This window comes from Brassica napus, chromosome C2 (genome assembly GCF_020379485.1).
Source record: "Brassica napus cultivar Da-Ae chromosome C2, Da-Ae, whole genome shotgun sequence".
Taxonomy (NCBI): domain Eukaryota; kingdom Viridiplantae; phylum Streptophyta; class Magnoliopsida; order Brassicales; family Brassicaceae; genus Brassica; species Brassica napus.
The window spans coordinates 23,119,233-23,126,646 of NC_063445.1; the positions used below are offsets into that span (position 1 = coordinate 23,119,233).

A 7,414-nucleotide genomic window follows, 5' to 3' on the forward strand; every position below is an offset into this window, starting at 1 on the left:
AGTTTGGTATTTCTGAGGAATTAGGTAGAGAAGACCTAGTACCTTACTGTCTGTCTTTATCGAAGGAAAAAAGTTGTGGATGGTAAGCTAATCATTCGAGGAATTTTAAATAAAAAAAAATGGTCGAGAAGATATACTTATTAATGGCAAAATAAATCAAATAGTAAGATAGTTCTGGCGCATGATTAGAAAATACATAACTGTCCAATGTCATATACTTATGTTATGTAGACATCAAGCTAGGCCTAAGAACAGCATTAACGCACGTTCTTAGGTGGGGTTTTAGGTTAATTAGAAATTAAAAAAAAAAAAAACAAAATACCAATTAACTTAAGCAACGTATCTTATTTAAGACATAGAAGATACAGCTCTTGTACCACGTGTCGCGTTGATAGTGTATTTGGAGGAGAATTCGAGGGGAAAAAATCAGTTCCTCGACCAAGTGAAGAAATCTTCATCTAACAAATCTCCTTACAGTTGTTCGATAATCCGAAAGAAGAAGAAGAACCTCCAAGGTAAAGTCCTCGTCTTCTGCTCATATAGTCCAGTCCCTTTGATGGGGAAGATGGGTTTTGTTTTTCCTTTTGAGATATTTCCTCGTATTTAATCTGAAATCTTCGTTGTGATGTGATCATTCTGAATTTGATTGATCTGTGCTTACTAAGTGTTTGATTTAATGCCTCGAAGGTCATTCCTTTAAGTGTTTGATCTGCGTTCAGTAAAGATTCCAAGTCACTTGCATTTGGGACACGATAAAAGATTGAATCCCTAGTGTTTGTTTCAGATGTGTTTAGGGGTTTACAAGACGTGTGTGATGTTAAAACCCAGATGATAGTAAGTGTTTTAGTTGTTTACTACAGAGTTTAGGAGATGGGGAAAGACGCTAAAGCTGGTGGTGGGAAGGGTAAAGGAAAGCAATCTGGTGGCAGTGATGAAGCCTCCTCCAAGGGTAAAGGCAAAGCTGGAAAAGCTGCCGCTGATGGTCTAGGAACATGTACTTATGTTAAAGGTTTGTTCTTTCAATTCATCTGTCTCTAATACTTGTACATTCTTATACAACTTGAGACATTTGTAGTAGAATACCATTGTCAACACTGTGTTTGGTTTTGTTTTCAGCAAGGCATGTGTTGTGCGAAAAGCAAGGAAAGATCAACAAGGCGTATAAAAGGTTGCAGACTTGCAGGAGGTTGGTTGAGCAACGGAGACAAAGTTCCTCCTGCTGAGTTTGCAAAGGTGAAATTTTGCTCTTTCTTCTTTTTTTTTTCTTTCTGTTCTTGATGAATTGAAACATCTAATGTGAGATAGTGCAAGTACCATCTCTAGCTTTGACATGTACATAACAGCTGAAAACCCATTTCATAGTTCATTTATATTTTGAGATCTACATGTAGCTTAAAATGTGTGTTTAATGGATGGTTCCCAAGAGGAAAGATGGAAGGTCCATTCCAAGATGTCGCCTTCAACACACCCGTTGGTGTCACTAGTGCACCTTTTAAATCTACGTATGATTACTAACATCCTATCTCTTCTTTCTTCAGTCTCATTGTGAGCTTTTTGTTGGCTTTGTTTAGTAGATGATGAATGTTACTGTAACCTTTATATAAAACACACAGCCTTCGTTGTTTTATATGAATTTTATACGAATGTATGTTACTGTAACCTTTATATAAAACACATAACTTTTATATGAGCAAATGATGATTCTATCTACTTTTATGTATACATTTACCTGTGTTCTTAGATTATTTTGTGTACATGAGTGTGTAACAACAACAATGATCTAACAAATTTGTGTTGAGAATGTTTCATAAAATTTTTTTAAAAACCATAATTAAGAAACTTGCAATAAATCATCTAAATGTTCAAATCTCTTTCTAAAATTTTTTAACTCACTTTTACACTTTAAAAACTATTAAAAATTGATTAAGAGATCTTTTAAGGGGTTTAGGGATAATAATTTGATCAAGGGTGTTTTTTTTAAAGCACGTCTTTGTCTAAGGGGCAATTTACCGAATTATCATAAGGGGTCTAAGAACATGATTATTGGGGGATTCTTAGAGTGGGGTTCTTAGTAAAATATAAGAACCCGTCTCTTAACTTTTAACTAAAAAGTTTAAGAACCGGTTCTTAGAGCATGATTATCTCTACTTCTTAAAGAGAGTTCTTAAGAGGTAGGGTCCACAAAAAACTTAAGAGTTGGCTCCTAAACCCTTTTTCTAAGAGCTTGGTTCATGCACTGTTCGCGGGTCCCACTGACACGTGGTGGCCTACGATTGGTTAGTTTTAATTTATTTTTTTTAAATCAGATTTTTTTTAAAAAAAGAATCTAAGGGTTCTTAGGGTTAAAGATGCTCTTAAAACTCTTATTTAAAAACTGGTTCTTAGTTTCTTTAGTTAAAATTTAAGATACGGGTTCTTATATTCCGGTAAGAATTTCATCTTAAGAACCTCCACTAATCATGCTCTAAATATGAAAAATATAACCATTATATGGTTCAAGTGATGAGACAATTAGTGCGTAAAAGTGACAGTAATCTCCAATAGCGAGTGTGCATGGAATTTGACAAAATACATTATATTATATTTGTTAACTAAATTGTACGGAATATTTAGTCTATAACAATAGAATATCAACAAGCATAATTGTTTTATTAACTTTGGAGAGAAAAAAAAATAAAAACGAAAAGGAAGCGGAGGAAGAAAAGAAGAAGCGGGTGGAGAAGTAAAGAGGAGTGAGAGGGTGGACTGAAGAATGAAAGGAGAATGAGGAAATGGAGGAGAATAAGGAGAGAGATGTGAGGGGTGAGAAAGAACAATAACATGAGAAAAAAGGAGAAAAGAAAAAGAAATGAGGGGTGACACAAAAAACAAAGAGTAAATGAGAAAAGGGAGAAATAGTGAAAAAAGGAAGAGAAGAAAAAAAAAGATAAGTTAGCCGTAGTTTCGTAAAAGCTCTCAACCCCATTTTCGAGACAACCGCACTCTTTCATCTTCCTCGACGCCGGTGGCGGTACCATTCGCCAAGAATGAAATCCTCTTATGTTTGCTCATTTCCACTTCACTCTTCCACCATTGTTTTCTCTTTTGTCTTCTGGTTCAGTTTTTTCGCCGCGTCCTTTTCTTTTCACCATTCATCAACCGTTGTTTCACCTATGTTTGTATCTACTCCACCATTTCTCGACGCTTCACGCCATCTACTCTGCTCGGTCAGTCGTCCTTAATATGGATCTGAGTTCTCCTCAAATGAAAGCTCATCTTTTTTAGTTGGGTCTGCTACTGTTTCAACACAAGATATATCTCTCCTGTGGGGGATGATGACCATTTCTCTGACGGGACCCTCCAACACGGCAGGGCACATGAAACACCTCCGATCTGTCCTATCGGAATACCCGACTGCTCTGATTTACTACATGACAGCTCTCTGCTCCTCATCCGTCATTCAACTCTCCACCTCCGATAATCGTTCGTCCAAGCCTCCGTTCGATGCACCTTATGTTATATGTGCTTTCATGTTAAACTTGATAGAATTAGATGACAAGCTGTCTTGGGTGGTTTCATTCAAATCTCCATGGATTCAATACGGTAATGTTGGATTCCAGAATCTCTGGGTGAGCTCAACCTACCTTTGCTCTTCAATTTTCGTCAAGCTCCCACATCAGGTCGTCGCAAGCTATTCTGGTACCAGCTCCTATGCTGCCGCTATTCCGCTCCGGTCTTGCCCAAATCCCTTATCCTCTGCCGCGACACAGCCTCTCACCCTCCTCCCCTCAGTGATCAACCCTTCACCTCTGCCATGGCTTAGCTCACGCCGCCTTGACTCCGACAAAAGTTCAAACTGTGGCTTTGCTTTCTCCAAATGGATTTGGGACCTTTGTCAAGTGAGGTATGGCCCCAACCTAATGGCCAAAAGGCACTACACTTCAAAATTAATCTAGTACTTCTTCTCCTGCTTACCTCCGGTTCACATTGCCTTCCCTCTTATGGGTTATTCCCTGCGAGTCCTTCTTTTCCATTGCCGCTTTTCATGGTCACCGAGTCTCGAACAGTCATGAAGAGTATCTCTGTCTATTTGGAAATGACAATTACGATCAAGCGCGACGAGTATTCTGCTCTTTTTGACCAAGGCATCTTAATGGAGTTTGCTTCTTACGCATTCAGCGTCAAATCTAGAAGTAAAAGATCTTTGAATCACTCTCAAATCTTTTTATTTGGGTATATCAACCTCATTTTTGACTTCTATATGTTTTATCGAACAACAGTTCTAGGGTGTCAATTGAAGATTTTCTCCGGGTTTCTTCATCCCTTTAACTCATATATCCTCTATTTCGTTGTATTAGTTTTTGTTAGTTTCTTACCACTGAGTTTACCTCTAGTTGTAATCACTTAAGTCCACAAAGCGTTTAATTTAATATAAGTAATGGTTGAACAAAAAAAATTGTAACATACTATATTATTTCATTAAAATAGAATAATATAATTATTTATAATATGCTATAACTATAGTCGGTTATTTGAGGAGAACAAAATAAAAATACAGAAAATATAAGAAAATATTTAGAGTTTTGGTCATGGAACTCTAAACAAATCAATCCACATCAAATTTTCTACAATCTATATATCCAAGTATGACTGTCCCAATTGAAGAGAAAATTAAATCAAACTATATCAATTTATAATGCAGTATAGACTTAAAACTCGATTTTCTTAATCTAACATGATTTGTCAAATTATATAATATATGTGTGTGTGTGTGTGTTTTAAAATTTCCAAAACATATCATAAACAGAAAAATATATATGTTTTTATGAGTAATATATAAACTTGAATAATTATTTTTTAAGAAATCATAAGTAATTACGTACGCAAAGGGAGGAAGCATGTAAGAAGAAGAAAAGAAGATTAATTAGTATGCATAAAGGTAATATGTCAATTAATACGTAATATATATAGAATATTAGCACATGACTTGTTAATTTGTTATGGTTATTTACTAAATTTTAATATTGTTATGGTTATGTGATCTAATATCTCTTTGTTTAATGAGTGAATTTATTGAAGATTAAGAAAGGAAAATGACACGCACATGCATTAACATGAAATAGAGACAAACAACCTGAATTCTTGAATACTAATGACTTCTGGTTCGTAAACATTGTAATGATTTGCTTAAATCGAATTATGCTATTTAAAACAATAAAAAAGTGGCGTCATAATTCAAATAGATATTACTCAATATTCTAAGGTCATGCTTTTAACAATGCTCTTTTGTCTCGAGGTTTTAATATATTAATAAAAAGGTTTGAAATTTTTTTTTTTTTGGTCGAAAGGTTAGAAACTTATTTAAGAGAAAAAACTTAGCTAATATCTTAAACTAGAGTCCAAAAATTAAGTAGCAAGGCCTGAAACTTTTATCCGAGATCTGGATTCGATCCGAGATTCGATCCGGATCCGATCCGAAAATCCGGATATGCGGAGGGGCCGAATCCGGATCCGGATAGTAAAATGTTGGATCCGTCAAAGCCGGATCCGAATCCGAATACTTTAATTTTTTAGTCCGGATATCCGGATACGTATGTTTTATTAATAACTATTTCAAAAATAGTAATATCTATATATAAAAATTAATTTATTTAATATATTTTATTTTTATAATAGTATATATAAATTTTATGTAAATTTTGTAATATTATACATAGAAATAATTAAAAAAATTATATATTTTTTTATTTTTAAATTATTTTTAATATTTTTTATATATTAATATTATTTTTTATTTATTTTAAGGATCCAAATCCGGATCCGGATATCCGCCGGATATTACAATTTTTAGAAGGATATCCGACATCCGGATATCCGAGAACCCCGGATCCGGATAAGGATAGTAAAATTATGGACATAACTTAGGGTGAACCTTTAAATTCACTCCGCCCTTTAGAACCAATCAAATTGACACATAGATTATTAATTAAAAAATATTAAATTAAATAAAAAATAGCTTAAAAAATAAAAACGCTAATTTTAACGACGCTAACGCTTCCAGCTAAACCCTAAACCCTAAACCCTAAATCTTAAATTCTAAACCATATACCCTAAATTCTAAACCCAAATCCAAACCCCTAAACTCAAACCCTATACCTTAAACCCTAATCCTAGACCCTAAACCCAAATTATATACCCTAAACCCAAAAACTAGACTATAAACCTAAACTCTATACCCTAAACCAAAGTCATAGACCCTAAACCCAAACCGTAAACCTTAAACCCAAATTATATACCCTAAACCCAAAACCTTAACCATAAGTCCAAACGGTAAATCCTAAATCCAAACCGTAAATCCTAAACCCAAAACCTATACCCTATACCCTAAACCCAAATCCTAGACCTAAAACCCGAACCTCAAACTTAGATGCTATAGGGTTTGGGTTAAGGTTTACGGTTTGGGTTTAGGGTCTAAGACTTTGGTTTACGGTATAGGGTTTAAGTTTATAGTCTTATTTTTTGGTTTAAGGTATATAATTTGAGTTTAGGATCTAGGATTAGGGTTTATGGTATAAGGTTTAGGTTTAGGAGTTTGGATTTGGGTTTAGAATTTAGGGTATAGGGTTTAGAATTTAAGATTTATGGTTTAGGGTTTCGCTAGCGTCGTTAAAATTAGCATATTTATTTTTTTAGCTATTTTTTATTTAGTTTAATGTTTTTTAGTTAATAATCTATGTGACACTTTAATTGATCATTAAGAGTGAGGTGAATTTAAAAGTTCACCATAGGAGGTGAATTTAAAGGTTCACCCCCTAGGGTAAACCTAAGTTATGTCCTAAAATTATGGATCCACCGGATAAGGATCTAGATTCGGATCCGGATACCTTAAAATTGTCCGGATATCCGATCCGCCTCAGGCCTAGCGACAAGCCAGTTGGGATGATGGTGTTGTTTATGGAACTCTTGTTTATGTAAAAGGCGCGACAATTGTGCAACTAATCTACTACTTTTTTATAGACTTGGTCTAAATATAGAAAACTGTATTTCATACATTTATTACATGTCTCATAATGAAATAACATATATAACTTACACTACAAGAAAACATCGGTATTCTGACGGACATTCCGACGGAAAATGAAATCCTCAGAATGTCCCGAGGAATTTCCGAGGAAATTCTGAGGAAACACAAAATTTGGTTTCCTCGGAATATACCGACGGAATTCCGAGGAAATACAAATCTGTCGGAATATTCTTATGGAATACCGAGGAAAAACGTATTCCTCGGAAAAAACCGATAAATTCCGAGGATATATAATAGCCGTTAGAGAGACGTTGGGGGGATTTTTAAAATTCCGAGGAAATTCCGACGAACTAGCCGTTGGCGTCGGAATTCCGTCGGAATTTCCTTGGGCTGTCGGTAGGATTTCAACTA

General features: G+C 34.8%; 1 pseudogene; it reads left to right on the top strand.

Annotated features, from left to right (window-relative positions):
- Positions 1-1,710, top strand: LOC106433044 (annotated as a pseudogene).
- Positions 1,711-7,414: the final 5,704 nt, after the last annotated feature.